Below are 19,371 nucleotides of genomic sequence, written 5' to 3'. Positions count from 1 at the left end.
CCAGGTTTCATTATTTTTGTAGTTTCTATTTCATTCATTGCTGCTTTAATCTTTAATATTTCCTTTCTTCTACTAGCTCTGGGCTTTGTTTGTTCTTCTTTTTCTAGAACCTTTAGGTGTAAGGTTAGGTTGTTTATTTGATTTTTTTTTTCTTGCTTCTTGAAAAAGGCCTGTAATGCTATAATCTTCCCTCTTAGAACAGCTTTTGCTGTGTCCCAAAGATTTTGGACCATTGTGTTTTCATTTTCATTTGTCTCCATGTATTTTTTTTGTGGGGGGAGACAGTTCTGTTTATTGTCAATGAAGAAACAAAGTGTGGAGGTGCTCTATACAAGTGGTAATGAGATACAAAAGAGGGGTGGGATGGAGAGGAGACATAATAATACACAGCATTATTCTGAGTGAGCTCTAGCTCTTCATTTTAACACTTGAACCAAGGAGAGAAAGACAGCCATCATTTTTCACTAAGGCTGCAGAAGAATGGAAACCCGACTCAGTTTATCAGCTGCTACAGGGTAGGCAGAGAAAGAGGCTATTTTAAGCTGATGTAAGAGGCCACTGGTGGTCTGTTGGGAGCCCCCATCCCCAGAGCAGAATGAATGCTGAAGGTGGTCCACAGCTGCAGTGGTGGCTGGTCCCGGCTCCCTAAGTCCTGGGCTTCTCTTGATTCTCAGTGATAGGTTTGTCAGTCAAATACAGTTGGCCGAAGTGGACATGTCAGTGAATTCCTCTAGTGTCTCCTTTGACTTTGTTCACTAGGGTTTGAATTTCTGTGGGATCCTTTACATTCTTAATTTCTCTAAAGCAACTGTCTTATCCTCCTGACAGCATAAGTTCTATAATTATAGGCGCTGAAATGCTTGCTCTCTCAGCATCACCTAGTACAGAACTAACACTTGTGTACAGCTGGAGGCTGCCGTTTTGGAAAGAAAAATAAATAAATAAATGGGTCCTCTTTGAGGAGGTCCAGAGTTTAACCTAATCCACAAAACTTCAGTCTATCCAAAACCATGAACAAAATAAAGTAAAATGCAGCGGGGCTCAGTCTTGCCAGCAGGTGGGGCCTCGGCCTCGGTGAGCACTAGCCCTCCATGAATTGTTTTATTTCCTCTTTGATTTCTTGGTTGATCCATTCATTATTTAGTAGTATGTTATTTAGTCTCCATGTATTTGTAATTCTTTCCAGATTTTTTCCAGAGCTTCTTGAAACATGGTGTGATTGTCTTTTTAATAATGGAATCCTATGAGGTGTACATTTCTGTAAGGTCTTCCTGCCTGGAAGAAGGCACGTTTGTAACTGAGCAGGAATCTATGGTAATTCGAATGGAGCAATACTAGTTCTGACAGGACTGGCCCTTGGCCAAGCTATGAGGTAGCAACACTTTCTTTTTTTTTCTTAAAGATTTTATTTATTTATTTGACAGAGAGAGACACAGCGAGAGAGGGAACACAAGCAGGGGCTGTGGGAGAGGGAGAAGCAGGCTTCCTGCCGAGCAGGTAGCCCGATGCGGGGCTCGATCCCAGGACCCCGGGACCATGACCTGAGCCGAAGGCAGATGTGCAACGACTGAGCCACCCAGGCGCCCCTAGGTAGCAACACTTCCATTTGCTACGTACTCTACACCTGGTCTTTACCACTGTCCTTCATGGGTTTCACCTTCTTAGTGCCTTAAGTGGGAATTGGGAACCTCTAAGTGGGGAGGGGGGTCTTAATAGGAATAGTTTATGCTGCTACCCCTTCTAGAAACATCTACATTTTTATAGGATCACACAATGAAGTAAATGACTATCTGCTAATAAAATTTTAAATGGTGAGCTATCCATTTTAGGTCAAGGATTACTTTCTACTCTCTCTTCTTTCTGATACAACACCCAAGCCACTTTGCAATAGCCTGCTGTATGAGAGTCCAACCAGGGAAGCAGAACTAGTAGGAGATATATATTAAGAAAAGTATTGCAAAGAATTGGTTTATGTGATTATGGAGGCTGGCTAGGCAAGTCAGAAATTATAAGGCAGGCTGTCAGAAGGGCAGGCTTGAACTCTCAAGCATGTTCTGAAGTTCCTCTCCATAGACACAATTTCTTCTTCTTCAGGAAAGCATTGACTCTGCTCTTAGAGCCTTTCTGTTGATTGGTTTAGGCCCACCCTGACTATCTAGGATAATCTCCCTTACTTAAAAGCCAACTCTTTATGGACTTCAATTATATCTATAAAATACCTCCATAGCAACACCCAAATTAGTGCTTGAATAACTGGTGGCTGTAGCTTAGTGAGTTGACACTTGAAAAAAACCATCACATCTGCTTTTTAAGAAAATTAAGAAAACCATTTTCAAAGTGTTTAGCTATTTAGGTGTCTTACATAAAAATATACTTTAAGACTTAAAGGAAGTGAAGTTAAAGGGGTATTAGAGCCTAAAGAAGATAAATAAATAATTTCTCTTTTTGGGGGGGCATGTCTATGTCCTACTTCAAAATTCAAGTGAGTGACAAATTTCAGTACCCATGCAATATTTTATATATCTTTATGATCATCTTGGAGATGATTTAATAGGATAATTTTACAGCCTTAATGAATGACAAATCAACTAATTACAAGCAAAAATTATTGTTACTGATGATGTTGGTAAAAAAGTAATTACTTAAATGGCAGATAGAGTATCATTAAGGTTAATAACCAGATACAAACTGAACTTAATTATTGATGCTGATAATCAAAACCAGTTGGAAATTAATTAATTGGATGTACCATTTGGTATTATTTATGTTTTGTTTTAAAAACAGCTATTATAGGTCAGGTTTAGAAAACACATTGTAATTTATCAAGTAACCTTTGCTGACCCCAAAATAAAATAATAGACAACTGTTTTTCACATTATAAAATATATCTAGGCTCTCAATTCCTTTTTTTTTTTTCTTTTGGAACTTTTTAATAAGAGTAGGCAATTAATAATGGGGCCATTATTACTTGTTGCACCATACAAATATTGAGTGTCCTAACCCACATTTTAATAAGACAAAATTTCATTATGTTGAAATGTAGACCTTAGTATATGAATAAAATCAGATTGACTGGTCTTACTTTGTCAGTTCAAAACCAGATACATTTTTTAGCATGACATTTCTGTATTTTCAAATCAATACCATACTCTGTGCCCTTTTTAATATTTAAAAATATAAATGGCTGGGTTATTGATGTTTGAAAATGCTCAGCAAATATTTAAATTTTTTTTCTCATTACGTACGTGTTTAACTACAACACTTGCTGATTTTCTCTATCCATTCTGTACCAGCTCTGAGTTTTGGACTTAGATTCCTTCTATCTCCTAGCAAACATCTCTTTTTCCTCTCCACTGGCCTTTCACAGTCTTCTCAAAATCATTGGCAGAAGGCGCTGAAAGGAGGTTTAAGATTTGGGATTAAGGTTTTTCTTCCTTCAACGTGTCTGGCTGCCTCAAAGACACTGGGTTGTTTTTGAGTCTCCAAAGCTTGCATTGGTCTGCTATTGTGTGCCCCAGCAGGGGCTCAGAGGCTCTCTGGCAGTTCTTTGCCAAGCTTCTGTGGGGCTCTGTGACTGCTGTAGTTCTCAGCATTAGTCACTACACACCTGCTGCATCTGTCACTTTATACTCCATTTACCCGCCCCTCATAGACATAAGTGACCACCCATCTTCTGAAGACCCACAGTATTTCCAGAGACTCTAAAGTGACAATGATTAACCTTGTCTGGGTCAGTATGGTTGCCCAGGGCTGAACTATACTCATCACTGATTTTCTAGTCTCACTTGCACATAGGGACATAGAAATACTTTTATCAACAGCCTGGATTTTTCTGGGGGAGTGGGGAAAGGAAGGGAGATGGTGGATGAGGGATCCAGGAGTCTTTAGAACCAGATTTTAACTTATTCTTCACTCTCTTGCTTTCCTTCCTTTGCCAACTTGACAATCTAGTAGATATGCTATTTATTTGCTTTAGCTGTTAAATGCTCTTCAGACAGCCACTTGACTATACAGCAAGCATTTTGCTTGTTGCTTGTTTAATCCTCAGACAGTTATGAGGTAGGTATTATTGTCCTTATTTTAGTCTTGAGAACACTGAGACTCCAAGAAGTCAAATAGTTTTTTCTGTCATCACAAAGCTAGTAAGGACTGAGGTGGGGCTCATCCCAATTCCAAAACCTATATTCTGCGAGGAGAATTCTTGGAGACGTAACAATAATATATTAAAAGCTAACTTCTAATGAGTGCCAACCATGTATGAGGCACTATTATAAGAACTTCTAAATGTGCTAACTCATAACAACTCCAATAATTAGGTAATGTGATTGCCCTATTTTTCAAATGAGGATGGTGGAGCACAGAGAAGTTATATCATTGCTTAAAGCCACACAATTAGCGTAAATCTTGGCAGTCTGGTTTAAACTTCTTATGTTTAACTTGTATGCTATGGCATAATTCACGAAGCCAAAATTCCAGAATCCAAGACTTAAAATTGTCTTAACTATACTGTCACTAGGTAAGAAAAGTGGCCAATCATTTGGTTCAGCCATTCTTAGAATGTGGCAACCATTGGCTTTGCTTTTTAAAAGTTGTCCTAAAAGGAAATGGAATTTTGGTGAAATCAATTTGATTAAGGGTTTGCCTTAAATTATAGACTGCTTTTTCCATATCCTCTCGCTGGGGACTTTCATAAACATAAATTCACTAATTGATACTTGAAAAATACAAAAAACAAAAACAAAAAACCCCACCGTAGCATTTTTAAAAGCAATAGGTACTTGATAGAATGCATATGGTATGTTAAAATAATTTTTCTTGGAAACTCTAAAGTAGAGAACTTGGTAGTATCCTTCTGCAATCTCTGTACTATGAACTTGACTTTTGAGAACAGCTGACTTTCTAGAGAAATCACCTCATTCAGAAGAGAAGACTTTTCTGTTTCCAGATTGGTATGAGATTGGTACAGGAGAGCTCAGTAATAAATTAACTGGTCCACAGGAACATCATAATGGCTCTGTAGTAGGAATTGAAATTATACTTCACTTCTAAGCCATTATATGATATTTATCAAAGAATAAAAGTAGCAGCGCTTTAAAGATTTACTGAGATATATCCAGCCAGGATGCATTTTTTTCAGTGCACCTTAAAAATCTCCTCATAATTCACTGTTCTAGAGGTCTTTTCCATTTTCTATTTATTATCCATTTTCTATCTATTTCTATTTCCTTTACCGCTTTATGCTTTTTAATTTTTTTTTATTTCTAGGGTTGGATACAGTATAGTCTAGAATACAGAAAGACTTGAAATTCTTTAGAAATACCAATTTTGGTGTGCCTGGGTGGCTCAGTTGTTAAGCGTCTGCCTTCGGCTCAGGTCATGATCCTGGGGTCCTGGGATCGAGCCCCTCATCAGACTCCCTGCTCTGCGGGAAGCCTGCTTCTCCCTCTCCCACTCCCCCTGGCGATGTTCCCTCTCTCACTGTGTCTCTTTCTGTCAAATAAATAAATACAATCTTAAAAAAAAAAATACCAATTTCAAAGCCTTGGTTGAAAGGGATTGATGTTTCTCTTTTTCAGTGATAGATGAATTGAATATCCCATACTTCTGTTTGTTTGTTTTTATCTGTTTGTTTGTTGTTTAGGGCAGGGAAGAAGTAAAGAATTGGGCCAATGTTTCTTTGACAACGAAATATGACCTACAACACTGCTTTCCCTGAAAAATTATATGCCAAACCCCGCATCTTTCAATAATGTTCCAACACACCTGCTACCTTGGAAGTAAAGGTTTTACAGCTCTCTGGATCTTAAGGAAGACCATACCTATCTGGTGAAAGTAGTGTGAGATGTTTAAGAAGTTCTTAGTTAAAACAATGAAACAAAATGAGAAAATAATCATAGCTCTTTATTCTTGCCCACCATTCTAAGATAGATAAGCAAATCTTAGGCATCAAAAGACTTCATTGTCACATTGAGTGTTTATTCTTAGTCCTGGAAGAGAGATTTGAGTTTTAGAATTCATTTTCTGTAGAATTTAAATCTTGTTCTAATTCCTTCAGAATTTTCTGATCTTGATGAATCAATACATTACACTAGTCAATACTACTATTGGGAGAAGAAAATTGAGTCCTGTTCAGGATTAATGTGGCATAAACAGTAATATCTCACTGCAGAAAGGTATGTCAAGATCGTTTTTATTTGATCTTGAGATTTCAGTCTTCTAAACAAACAAATTTAATCCAATCACTACAACAATATTTGAATAGTATCTGCATGTGAATCATCTCTACTTAATGATGGCATTTATTGGGTGTTTTATGCTACATTTTCTGTTCTTTATAATAACCCTGTGAGGTACCTATCATTGTCCTCAATTTATAAATGAATAAAAGAATCAAAGAGGTTCAGTAACTTGTCCAGGATCCACACTGCTAATGTTTTGAGTTGAATTCCCTGAATTTCCACTGTGGAATCCAGCAATTTGGTTGGATGTTTGCCCTTTAGCTTATTGTGCTAAAATACACATGCCTTCTTGCTTATTTTCTTAATTCTTTGCTTTCTCATCTCCCTCCTTCTTCTCTGACCCTTCTTAGAAGGACTTTTATTCTTCTGTAGAAACTCTAGTAAGCTATAGACAATTTTTATTGCTAAAGCTTTCCCTAAACCCTCCCTGTCCCCGCCCTTGCAAAGCTGATTTTTATGGCCTTCCAAAGTGCTCCCAAAACTTCTTGTCTATGCCTGTGAGAGCACTGTGCTATGATCTCCTGTTTGTTTGTGTAGTCACCTATTAAAGCAAGGACCTCACTCTCTGCTGGGATGTTTTTAAGAAATGCCAATGTTTGAATCCTATCGAAGTTATTAAACTTCAAGTTATTACACTTGAAAGCTTGGGCTTTCACTGCCAATAATTAATGGCTGACTGTGACTCAAAGCCAAATATATGATTCCAAATGCTGTTTTCTTAACCATTATACACTACTGCTTTGCAGATATTCTTGAAAAATGTAAATATTAAAAATCAATCATTTAAATGTATTTGCATATTCTGTTTTATAACAAGATTCTTTTATTTTTAATTTTATATTTAATATTTCTAATAATTAGAGACTTTTATGGTCTAGGTGAAATGGAAGTAAATTTGAGCTTGTTTTCCTTGAAGCGACTACGTTTCACAGGCTTAAGAGATGACGGATGCTTTCACAAAATAAAAAGCACTTGAAAAATATACTAAACAAATTAAAATGATATTTAAAAAAAAGAAATGCCAGGGTTTGGGGCCTATCTTTGGAGATGAAGTTCACAGATTGTTTAATTGCTCAGGTAATTTTAATGCAAATTCAGAGTCAAGAATGAAATATTAGCCTATACATTTTTCAAAGGCAAAGATAATTCAGCCATATTCATAGAATTTAGTACCATCCCTGATACATAACAGGTACTTAATAAACAGTGGTTGCTTGAATGAATGAATAAATGAATGAACTTCAAAATGTTGACCTATATTTTTGCAATGTAAATATTTTATTTTTTTACTTGACTAATATATGGTTGATAAATGCATGAATGCTGGAATATCGCTAAGTATTCAAGAGCACTTATAATATTGGCTTCAAATTCAGCTAGTGCTTTCTGAATTTCTCAGCTAAGTTGTACTTGCCCAGCAGACCTCAACACAGTAGTTCTTCTAGAATGCTTCATAAAAACTCCAAACTCAAGAAGAAGCAATTTATTGGGATGACTGAAGTACAACCATACTGCAAGCAGAGTGTGAGGTTTCTTTTCAAGTCTATCCTGGGGTTTGAAGGATCTCTACCTACTGGTATGTTCTATCTTGCTCATTTTGTGATGGAAAGCAAGAGGCATGATAGAATTCAACAACCTGAAAAGGGATCCTGGTCCTAGCACACACCAGGCTACTGCCTTGGGCAACTTAATAGGAGAAATTGATTATTACCCTAGGTAGCCATCAGGATATGACTAGATTTCTTAGAGCTATAAGAACATTAAGTGGGGTTTTCAGAACTGTAATATATACTTTAGGTCTCACTTCAATGGCAATCAATGCTCAGAGTCTCCCTTTCAAAGCACTGGAAAACATGCTGGTGTAATTAATGTCACTGAGGTATTGTTTTTCCCTTTCCTTTCTGTTTGTTTGTTTGTTTGTTTTCCTAAGAGAGTTAGGCAAGTTACAAGACAGATGTCTTCTATGAAAAACTATTACGTAATTTGAAACAAAATGCCAGTCTCTAATTATAGTGAGGTATTGGGGGACAATGAGTAAATTTGCTTGAATGAGATCAATCATAGAAATTCTCTAGGGGAAAAAAAAAAAAAGAAATTCTCTAGGGCACCATATTTCAACTTGGCATGCAAATTCCAAACTCATTTACAATATGCATGGTGAGAACCACAAGAAGTTCTAAGGCCAGTTTTGGAAAGATTCATAACTTTGTCAGTTGGTTATGTTCTGCATAGTATCATAAGTAATTTTAGTGTTGACAAGTACAGATTCTTGCTGGGGGCGGTTTGAAATTAAATTCAGCAATTCAGTACAAATCAATAGCTACTTATTGAGGACCCTCTATTTTCAAGGCCGGGCACTGTGAGGGAAAGGAAGTTGAGTAAGACAACGTTCCTACCCTCAAAGAACTTTCTGTGGCATGGGAAAGCTGCAGCTTTTGATTATAAAATAAAGTCTTGTTGCAAAGAAACTAATGGTTTATAGAGTAGAATGATGGTAGGGGATAATGATTAAGGGAAAGCCAAATGGTTGCCCATTCCCTGTGGATACCCTTTTTCCCCCCATTCAACTGCACTCAGCAACTCATTTGATAAGGGAGATACTGGAGTTCCTCCTTATCTGTGGGGGATATGTTCCAAGACCCCCAGTGGATACCTAAAACCATAGATAGTACTGAACCCAATGTTTTTTCCTAAACATGGTAAAGTTTAATTTGTAAATTAGTCACAGTAAGAGATTAACAATAACTCACAATAAAGTAGAACAATTACAACAATATACCATAATAAAAGTTATGTGAATGTGTTCTCTCTCTCTCTCTCAAAATATCTTACTGTACTCTACTTACCCTTCTTCTTGTGATGATGTGAGATGACAAAATGCCTATGTGATGAGTTGAAGTGAGGGGAATGACGTAGGCATTGTGACATAGTGTTAAGCTACTATTGACCTTCTGATGATATGTCAGAAGGAAGATGTCATCTGCTTCCAAACTGCAGTTGGCCAAAGGTAACCAAAACGTCAGAAAGCAAAGCCACAGATAAGGGGGGTCTACTGTATACATTATTTGTTTCTGAAATTGGAGTAAAAATCACTAGGCATTTTCAGAGACATGAAAAGCATACCTTTACTCTTGGGATGCCTGGGTGGCACAGTCGGTTAAGCATCTGCCTTTGGCTTAGGTCATGATCCCGGGGTCCTGGGATTGAGCCCCTCATCAGGCTCCTTGCTCAGCACGGAACCTGCTTCTCCCCTCTCTCTCTCTGCTGCTCCCCCTGTTTGTGCTTTCTCTCTCTCTCTGTCAAATAAATAAATAAATAAATTTTGAAAAAAAATCACTAGGCGTTTTCATAGACATGAAAAGCATACCTTTACTCTAAGTATCTGAATCCAAGATGCTTTGGAGAAAGAATTTCACTGAATTAACTCTTATAAATAACTCAGTTGTATTGATTTTCAACTAAGGAATTTAAGGGTTGCCTATACTCATTTATTAGCAAAGTGCAAATCTTAACATCACCATTAAGTGCGTTAGTTGACAGGAATGAATTGCATGTACTCTTACAGTAAAGCTCAAGGACGCTATGGTGCTTATCTAAATGGGAGTATACTGAAAATCTGTAGGTTAAATACAGCACTGTACTACATTAGGGAATTCATTAAAATGGATAAACAATATAATTGTTCATAATTTATATTTGCAAAGGTTTCTAATTTTCATATACCACACCCAGGTTGCCTCAATTGCCATTTCCTCCCGTTATTTCCATTCAGTTCTTATTGCCATTTGCCTAGTTTAGTGCCTTTTTACCTCTCATTTGAACAAGCATCCAAACTCTAAAGGAGAGTTTCTTAGCCATGGAGCAATTGGCGTGTGGAGCTGGCTAATTCCTTGTAGATGGCTGTCCTGTACATTGTGGGCTGTTGAGCAGCATCCCTGGCCTCTAACCACTGGAAACCAGTAGCACACACCCCCAGTTGTGACTAACAAAATATCTCCAAGCATTGCCAAATGTCCCCCTGGGGAGCAAAATTGCCCCAGTGGAGAACCATTCATCTAAGGCAATTTTCTAAATATTCTTCCTTCGTCTCACCTCTATTCATGATAGCTGCCATTTTAATGGTTCTAATCCTTGCTTTCATTATGTTACTCATGTGCTCCCAAACTTCCAGTGACTTTTTACCTAGTTTTCAGGCCTTTATTGCCCTTACCCCATCCTTTTTAAGTTTCATTTTCAGCAGAATACTACCTGCACCTGTTAACAAGTAAGAGCGTTACAGAACCATGAAAAGCAGTTTCCTGTTCCATTCCTCTCTTCTCTCATGTCTAAGGCAACTTTAAGAAGACTGTTTTTAATTTACTTGTAGCAGTTTTCTCCATGGTTCTAGGTATAGTTACATTTTTGTTTATTTGACTTATCAATTTTAGGCAATATCTATTGGCTCTTTGTTTTAAAGATGGGGTTATACCTCGGGTATATAATTTGCCTTTTCCCCTCTTCTTTCCATTTCTTGACATGTGATTATTTGTAGTCATACATGGTAATCTTGAAAAAATAATAAATTATTGGTCAACCAACTTTCAAGAGCACATTGTTGCACCCTCTGAAGCTGAGTGGGATAGAGAGACCCAGTTAATATTTCTCAACCCTTCTGTTTAGTAAGATGAGAGCTTCACTGCTTTTTTTTTTTTTTACTTTTACTTCCCCTTTTCCATATCCCACCTTCTGTTAACTATACTTTTATTTACATTATCATTTACAGTGTTGACATTTTCATTCTGTCTTGCGAATACAACAAAGTCTTCTATGCTATATTCTTAGGTTGACTCTTTAAGTTGAAAGCCAGTAAACCAAATTTACATTATTATGACTATGCAAACATTTCTCACTGTCAGGTCAAGTACAGAACTATAATTTTAATTTCTTCTCCATTGGTCCAATGGCATAATCCTTGAATCACTTGAAGGAGAAAGATCAGTGCTAGTGTCACATAACTTCTTTCTTCAACTGTCATCAGCTCTGAAAAATATGGCATATTTTACATTGATTCATAAATAGCCCATATTTTTCTTGAGTTTTTTTTAGTTAACATCCATCACCATACATAGTTACAATTTTTTCTTATGATAAGTACTTTTTAATTTTTTTTATTTTTTAAGTTATTATTTTAATTCCAGTTAGTTAACATACACTGAGATATTAGTTTCAGGTGTACAATATAGTGATTCAACACTTCCATTCATCATCCAGTGCTCATCACAAGTGCACTCCTTATCCCCATCACCTATTTAACCCATCCCCCCATCTACCTCCCCTCTAGTAACCATCAGTTTATTCTCTATAATTAAGAGTCTGTTTATTTCTTGTGATAAGAACTTGAAGATCTACTATCTTGTCAAATTCTGAACATACAATACAGTATTATTAACTATAGTTACCGTGTTGTGCATTAGATCTTGTGAGTTTTTATTTGCTTTGTTTCTTGCGCTATTTGTCTATTTTTCTTCACATTTCCTCACATTTATCATGCGGATCGATCTCTTTTCCCACATGCCCAACTCCACGCTTAGGGCTTCTTTTCATTGTTTTCCTAGGTTGGACCTACAGTTTCCTGAATCCTATGTCTTTTTAATTTTTGTTTTATCTTCATTTTGCTAGAGTATAGGTTCAAGCAACTAACAAATAAAAAGTGGATTGTGTGATTAAAAATTTCCCTCTTCAAAAAAAAAAAAATCTTCCCTCTTCTACTCTCACTGTGATTGATAGGTTGAACATAAAATTCTAAATTAAAAATATTTTTGTTTATAATTCTAAAGGTATAGTTAGACATAGGGCTGCTGAAAGGGATACAATTTTTTCTTTTCTTGACGTATTTTTTCTCTCTTGTGGCACTAAGTTAGACCATGGTAACATACAATACCAAAATCTTAGTAGCTTGTCACATGTTAGCTGTGGGTATCTCTATCTTGGCCTCATTTGTCTTCTAAGTATGGAATCTAGACTAAAGAAGTATCCCTACCAGGATGCTCAACTCTTGACAAGAGAAAGGAACTATGATAGAACCAAATGTTGAGACTTAAAGCTCCTGCTTATATTATTTCCACTCACATTCAAACCAGTCACATGTCCAAGCCTGACACCAATGGAGCAGGATTCATTCCTTCCTAGAGTCTTTCTTCTCTAGCATCCCCTCCCCCACCCCATCCCATAGGAAGGAGCCTCAGGGAAGGGCCCTGAGGGATGGGCCATATAGAGAGGGAAGTGAATAAGTAGGAACAATAACATAATATACCACATTTTAGAATTTTAGAACATCCTCTTTATTCTTGGAGTTCTGAAATTTTATGATTATGTATTGAGATGGTTATTTTATTCATCCATTATGCTGGGAACTTGGTGGATCCAAAGACTCATATCCTTCTTGTGGGAAAGATTCCTCAATTATTCTCCTTCCTGTTCTTCACTCATTCTTCCTAGAAGTTGAACACCTGAATTGCTTTTATATGTATCTTTTATCTTTTTTATTTTTAGACATATATTCCATTATTTTGTCTTTTTGCTTTATGATATATTTCAAGGCATTTATTTCCCGCTGATCTTTAAAAAATTGACAATAATAAATTATTGTTTTGATTTTTATTTTCTCAAAATATTTTTTAAAGATTTTATTTATTTATTTGACAGAGAGAGACACAGCGAGAGAGGGAACACAAGCAGGGGGAGTGGGAGAGGGAGAAGCAGACTTCCCGCGGAGCAGGGAGCCTGATGCGGGGCTTGATCCCAGGACACTGGGATCATGACCTGAGCTGAAGGCAGACACTTAATGACTGAGCCACGAGGCGCCCCTATTTTCTCAAAATATTTTGTTCTTGTTTTACAAATATAAAACGTTCTTGAATCTCTGAGTAGATGAATCTGATTATTTTAATGTCCTTTTCTATTTCCTGAATTATCTCCATTTCCCTGTGTGTACTTCTTGATTCTCTTTTCAAGAATTTCTGACTAGAAGCACTATGAGGGAATAGGCCTAGTTTGGCTTTAGGAAATAGCATGTCTGGTGATGACTGTCTGATACGCAAGAATACCAAGGCTCCACTATGAGACTACAGTATCCACACAGGAGTCTTACCTTTGTCCAGACAATTAACTGAAGGTTTTTTTCTAACTCTTACCAGCTACACTCCAGAGAGTGCCATATATTTTCCTTTCCAAAGACATGAACATGAATTGATACCCATCCTTGGGAACAAGATAGGAAATGCAGTAAAGTGCATGCTTCTCTTTAAAGAGCCCATTAAGAAATGAAAATGTATTTGCATTTCTATAAGGTTGTGAATTTCACAAAACTTGTATTTTATACTGGTATGGAAGACTCAATCAACCCTTTGACTTAGTAAGCATAATAATTAAGCTGGTCTGCTTCTCTGTGCTTTTTCCCAATGTCAGTGTGAATGTTAGATGATTTGATGAAGGGCCCTAGAGCACAAGCTTTCACATTTTTTTAATCTAAAATTAATGGTAATGCATTTTACATTAAGACTCAGTAAACACATATAAACATAAATATGCATTTAACAGAAATAAAAATTCACAAAATGCCATACTATATACAAACCAATTTATATCTTTCTTTCTATTTCAGATATTAAAATTCTGATCAAGACTTACTAAATGTATTTTATGACTCATTAACAACTTTATAGTATATAAAACAGTACTATAGAAATCCTATGAAGTAAATAAAAATGTTCTCTGGGTTTTCAAGTAAATGTCACAAATTACCAACTCTAAAGATATTTCTTTTATTTTTTAACATTATTTTAAAACTCGGAGTCTTATTATGTGTGTTTTACATAACAGCTCTTAGCAAGCTTTATTATCTGGGTATTTTCTCCAAAATTCAAACTTAGAGGAAAACCTACCAAGCTAAAATGCAAAGTGACCCAATGATTGCTTAGTATAATAATGGGTATATGTGGTCATTGTCTTAACTGGGATATTATGTGGTCAGTATTGCTTGTTTTGAGGGGCATGGGATTTGCAACATAGGTCAAACAATTTTCAACAAAAATATTTAAGCACTGTTTCTCGATTTAGGTCCACTTCTATATGTTGAGGTAACCCTAAGGATGGCTGGAAACAAATAGCTCAAGGACAGTGCTGCAGGTTTCCCTCTGCCACGTGGCTGCTTGTGCCTAAAGCTCTCCTAAATATTTTGGTAAAAAAAGTGTATCACATTTGCACAAGATTAGTTGAACACTCTTTAAGATTGATTAAAATCTAGGACTAGCAGAGCAAATGATTCAACAGAAAGCATGAGGCATGTGTAGTTATGTTATACAAGGAAAATAACTCTGTATTCAGGACAACTTTCTTAGAAAACCAGAGACAATGGCAGTGAATTCTAAATCAAAATACACTGCAGTGAAATAACCCATGACTGAAAAGGAACTGTGAGCACACCCATGGTTAACATCAATTGATTATGTGTTGAGTAAATGAGGATTTGTTTTCAATTGTTATTTGGGGAATTGAGTACCTTTCAAGTAGCAAGAAAGTTGCATAAATGCATAGTTTTAAGTGGATTCTGTCATGCTACTGAAAAATCTTAAAGTGTTGGTTAACTTATATAAAAGAGAAAGTAAAATACTTTTGGGTTTTTTTTTTTCCCCTACTAGGGGTTGGGAAGATAATGGCTTTTTAAAGTTTTCCAGAACCCTTCCAAAGAAGTGTTGTTGCAGATTCTTTTAAGTAATAGCCACACAAATAATCACAGATTACAACAGTGTCATACAACTCCATTAACTAGGTGAAGGAAAAATAGCAACATTTTCATTTTAATGAGATGTCAGCTCCCTCCCTTGCTGTACCACGCATCTTAATGTCCTTGCTGTCTACACTGACTTGGGGCTCCAAGGCTCTGTCATTACTTGGCAATTCCTTTCTCTAATTTCTTGTGACACACGGTGCTTAAATCCACAAGAAATGTGAGGTGAGGCAGAGAGAATTCCTGCAGACTGACTTGCTATATGCAGAATGCTCATTTGCATTATTCATTAGATAAGAGCACTGATTTGCATCTCATTCTGGTTGTCTCCTTTAGGTGAAAAAATACTGGAGAACACTCCATATTCCCCCAATTTTTTGTATTAATAATAATTATTAGGGGAATTATGCTTGATTGCTGTCCTAGATTGTGTCCTGCACTGTTGGAAATTCCTCTTAAAAAAAATCCTAAACACCCCCAAATCCCCAAACCAATGTGATTTTCCCCTTTGTGTTTAAAATATTTAAAGCTTTAACATTTGATGAAAGATTTGAATACATAAATACATTTTATTGAAATGCAAAACGAGACATTTATTTATGATCTATATCTAACATTAGGAATGGGAAGGAGGAGGGAGTGGGAAAAAAAAATGCAGGCACAAGTACAGCGTTTGAGTCTCCCTAAATCTCATTTTAGAGAAATTTCCTAGCAACAGAACATGCCACAGATTAAAAGATACTGCTGGTAATAAATCCTTCCCCTCTTGATGGTCAAATCCAAGTAATGAAATTTTGCTTCGCATTTTCTCTTCAGAAGCAATGACCAATTAGGATTAAATTTTCTTGGGGCACCTGGGTCGCTCAGTTGGTTGGGCGTCTGCCTTTGGCTCAGGTCATGATCCCAGCATCCTGTGATCAAGCACTGCATCGGGCTCCCCGCTCAGCCGGGAGTCTGCTTCTCCCTCCCCCTGCTCTTGCGCTCTTGCTCGCTCCCTCTCTCTCCCCCGCCCTCTCAAATAAATAAATAAAATCTTTTTTTAAAAAAAGATTATGTTTTCTTATAAGCTTTAACCCCATCATTATCAAAAAAAAAAAATTTATTGATATCCTAATGTGGGTAGAGCTCTGTTGGCCTCTAGAGTTCCTGTGATAGGTACAAGAAAAGCAATAAAATATCCTTCTTTCCTTGGCCTATAGTCTCAATATCCCATGGTCGCAGTAATCTTCTAAGTGCTCGCCATTTCCTTGGCACAGGGGCTGTAGGGCTTTATTTATGTACTTGAGCAATTCTCCAGTATTCTGAGGTTCAGGCTGCACGGGGGACTCTGATCTGCAGTCTCACCTTCAGTTGGAACCTCTGGTGCATTGACCAAGGGGAGCAGGACATCTTGTGGATGGCAGCTTTTATTCTTCTCAGGAGAGAAGGGAGCAGAGGAGCCCAAGACTCATTCTCCCGCCAGCTGATTTGTCGCTGTTCAGTTGCTCCCTAAATAAATAATGGCATTCTGTTGAAGGTTACAGTGAATCTAGTGTTGTGGATCAATCACAACATCCAAAAATGAAGTGAAATTTCTATGGTATCAAGGTGACTTGTAACCAGAAGCATGGTGTCTGGCAGGCTGGGATGGTTTGTTTCTGAGTAGAGGTTTCATACAAATTGCACATTGTTTCATCAACACAGCTAACAGAAGATTGAATCGATTCTTTTGCTCTACTTGTCCATGTCTCTCAAGGCCTTTAATTCACTGGTGGAAGAGGTTATCAAAAACATTTATTATCCTTGTTCATGGGGTGCCCCCTCACCCAACTGCTGTTTATTCTTGTCTGGTTCCTGTGATTAATGCTGTGAAGCAAAGCAGCTACTTCTGTTCTTTATGGCTGTGTCTGGCATACTGCAGTGTTTAAGGTTTTCTGGCATCCCATTAAGGAACACCATTTTTGAATAGCCCTCGTTTACAAACGACTGAAACTGGAATCCTGTCCAAGATTTGATTTTTGGCCAGTGACCAGTTAGGTCAACTTCAAATTGTGTTTTTCTTGCAAGCATGATTGTTTATAGATATTTTTCCACTTCAAACACTCAAAGGTTTTCAAATAATGAAGTTCTTTTTTCACTTATTTAATTAGGCCAGAATGGTGACCTTTCAAGTAACAAACATTAATATTAAAAATTTGGGGCAGCTTATGCTTAGTTGTATTAGTTTCAGATGATTATGTAATTTGGATGACATCAATCTTTTATTTTTGTTAATGTCATAATAGGCTTGTAGTGCCATGCTTCATGAAAATGTCACTGGTAAGCTATTTCAACTATAAAAGTATTACTGTGGTTTCAGAATCCTGAATGAACTAAAGAGGTTACATTTGAATGTCTCATACACATTTCAGAAATAACATGGCCAAACAACAACTGTGATTTACCATTCTGCCCACTTCCCTTCCCTTCACTCAAAAACAATTACTAATCATCTCGGCAAGCGGTATTGTCATTCTCCCATTTGCGTAAGCCAAAAGTCTAGTAGCCATTTTTGGTAAATACTATCAGCCACTGTCCACCCTCTGTCCACAACTATTCACATCCTTTCCACACACAAAAGACATCTGACCCCTCCCTCAAAATTCCCAGGGTCTCATCTTATTACTTGAAGTCCAGGATGCAGTCATCCAAATCAGTTCCAGGGGCCAGTGAGGCTCCTTAGATGCAGTTCTTCTAGCATGGTTCTTTTCAATCTCCGAAGAGCTGTGAGTAAAAGACTCCAATGATCTTCCTCCCATATACCCCACATGCAGTGGAGGGGTCAGGCATAGGATAACCACTATAAATATTCTCGTTAAAAAAGGGAAGGAGGAATAGGACGCACACAGGTCACTGTCCAACAACAGTTCTGAAATTCAGTTGAGCACATCTTGGCAGTTCCTTGATAGGGCCTCAGATCTGCTTCTTAGCAGTTGCTTTCCCCAGCTGCTGGATCCATCTTCTTCAGCATTTGCTTTTACTCCCTGAGTTATTCTGCCTTCCATAAGAAATGGCCTGTGTTTGTAGCTGACTAGATTAGTCATCCTGTGTCCGGCCCAAAGTAGTTCATGGATCGAAAGACCAAGCCCCTTTCATTTTATGGTGTATCTACTCCTTTCAGTCCAAGCTAATACAGTTCCTTTAAAATTTTTTGGCCTCTGATGTATCAGTACAGAAATCCACTATGTTAGACAAGAGACATGCCCAGAAATCTCTTCAATTTATGCCTTTTTCTCCCATGGACTCCCTGTGAAGCTGCTATAAGACAAACCCTTAAGAGTCTGGGTGCCTATGTTTAAAAAGACATGCTCTTAAATCCAGAAGGCTTTGTATATATTTGAAAGGTTTATGAGGCACCATCTTATATCTTTCTGAAGTTTTAATGAAAAATTTTAGAGTCACACTCTTGTCTTCATCTTAATGATGAGATATTTTCCTAACAGGTCTTTATTTGGTCTTCACACTGAGGCCCTGTCTCACTTTGAGAATCTTCTACGGGGAGACGCTGAATGAACAAGTTTTTTGTTTTTGTTTTTGTTTTTTCAAACCCAGTGAGGCTTTTTATATTTTCTTTAAAGCTTGCTTGAAAGTTGGCCAGGACCTCCTTTCCTTATATCTTTTGTCTGTGCCTTACACATGGCTAAAAGAAACAGTTTGGCACTTTCAGCATCCTGCCTGAGAAATATCCTTAGACAAATTCACCAGTTTATTAGGATCATTTTTTATTTTCCATGTCAATACAGGCAAGGGGGTTGCCAAACTTTCTGCCACTATGAAGCAGAGGTCAGTTTTTTCCTCACCTCCAGTAACAGTTTCCTCCCTGTCATTCCTGTTTTCACTAAAGTCTCCTTAAGGTCTTTCTAACTTCTACTACCTTCACAAGCTTTCACTTACTCTGACCAACTGTCTCCTTAAGGTCCTTCCAGCTTCTTCCCACTGCCCAATCCCAAATGTTTTAAGCTTTTGATATGGCAGAACTCAATTCTGGAATGAAAATTCTGTTTCAGTTGCTATTCCTTCATAAGAAACCACCACAAAATTTAGTGGCACAAATGATCCTTTTCACTATGCTTAAAGAGTTTGTGGGTCAGGAACTAGGACAAGGTACAATAAAGATGGCTTGTCGATTCCATAATATCTAGGATCTCAGCTGGGAGACCTCAACTGCTGGGGGCAGTTTGAAGCTGGGGCTGGAATCATTTTGGGGAGTCTCCACTCACATGTCTGGCAGTTGATGTGGGCTATCACTAGGGACCTCAGCTTGGGCTGTTTGCTGAAGCACCTTCATGGGATCTCTCCATGTGGCCTGAACTTCCTTGCTTCATGGTGGACACAGAGTAGTTGAAC

The 19,371-nt window shown here is 37.4% G+C and overlaps 1 protein-coding gene and 1 pseudogene across 10 annotated transcripts in view; one reads left to right on the top strand and one right to left on the bottom strand.

Moving 5' to 3' along the window:
- The window catches only part of NTNG1 (netrin G1), a 313,944-nt gene that overhangs the window by 32,286 nt on the left and 262,287 nt on the right, over positions 1-19,371 (top strand). The window lies entirely within an intron of this gene.
- On the bottom strand, positions 227-10,618 carry LOC116641297 (annotated as a pseudogene).

Source organism: Phoca vitulina, unplaced genomic scaffold (assembly GCF_004348235.1).
Source record: "Phoca vitulina isolate PV1807 unplaced genomic scaffold, GSC_HSeal_1.0 scaffold2, whole genome shotgun sequence".
Taxonomy (NCBI): domain Eukaryota; kingdom Metazoa; phylum Chordata; class Mammalia; order Carnivora; family Phocidae; genus Phoca; species Phoca vitulina.
The sequence above is the reverse complement of the archived record's forward strand: the minus strand, read 5'-3'. Positions and strand labels throughout refer to the sequence as shown.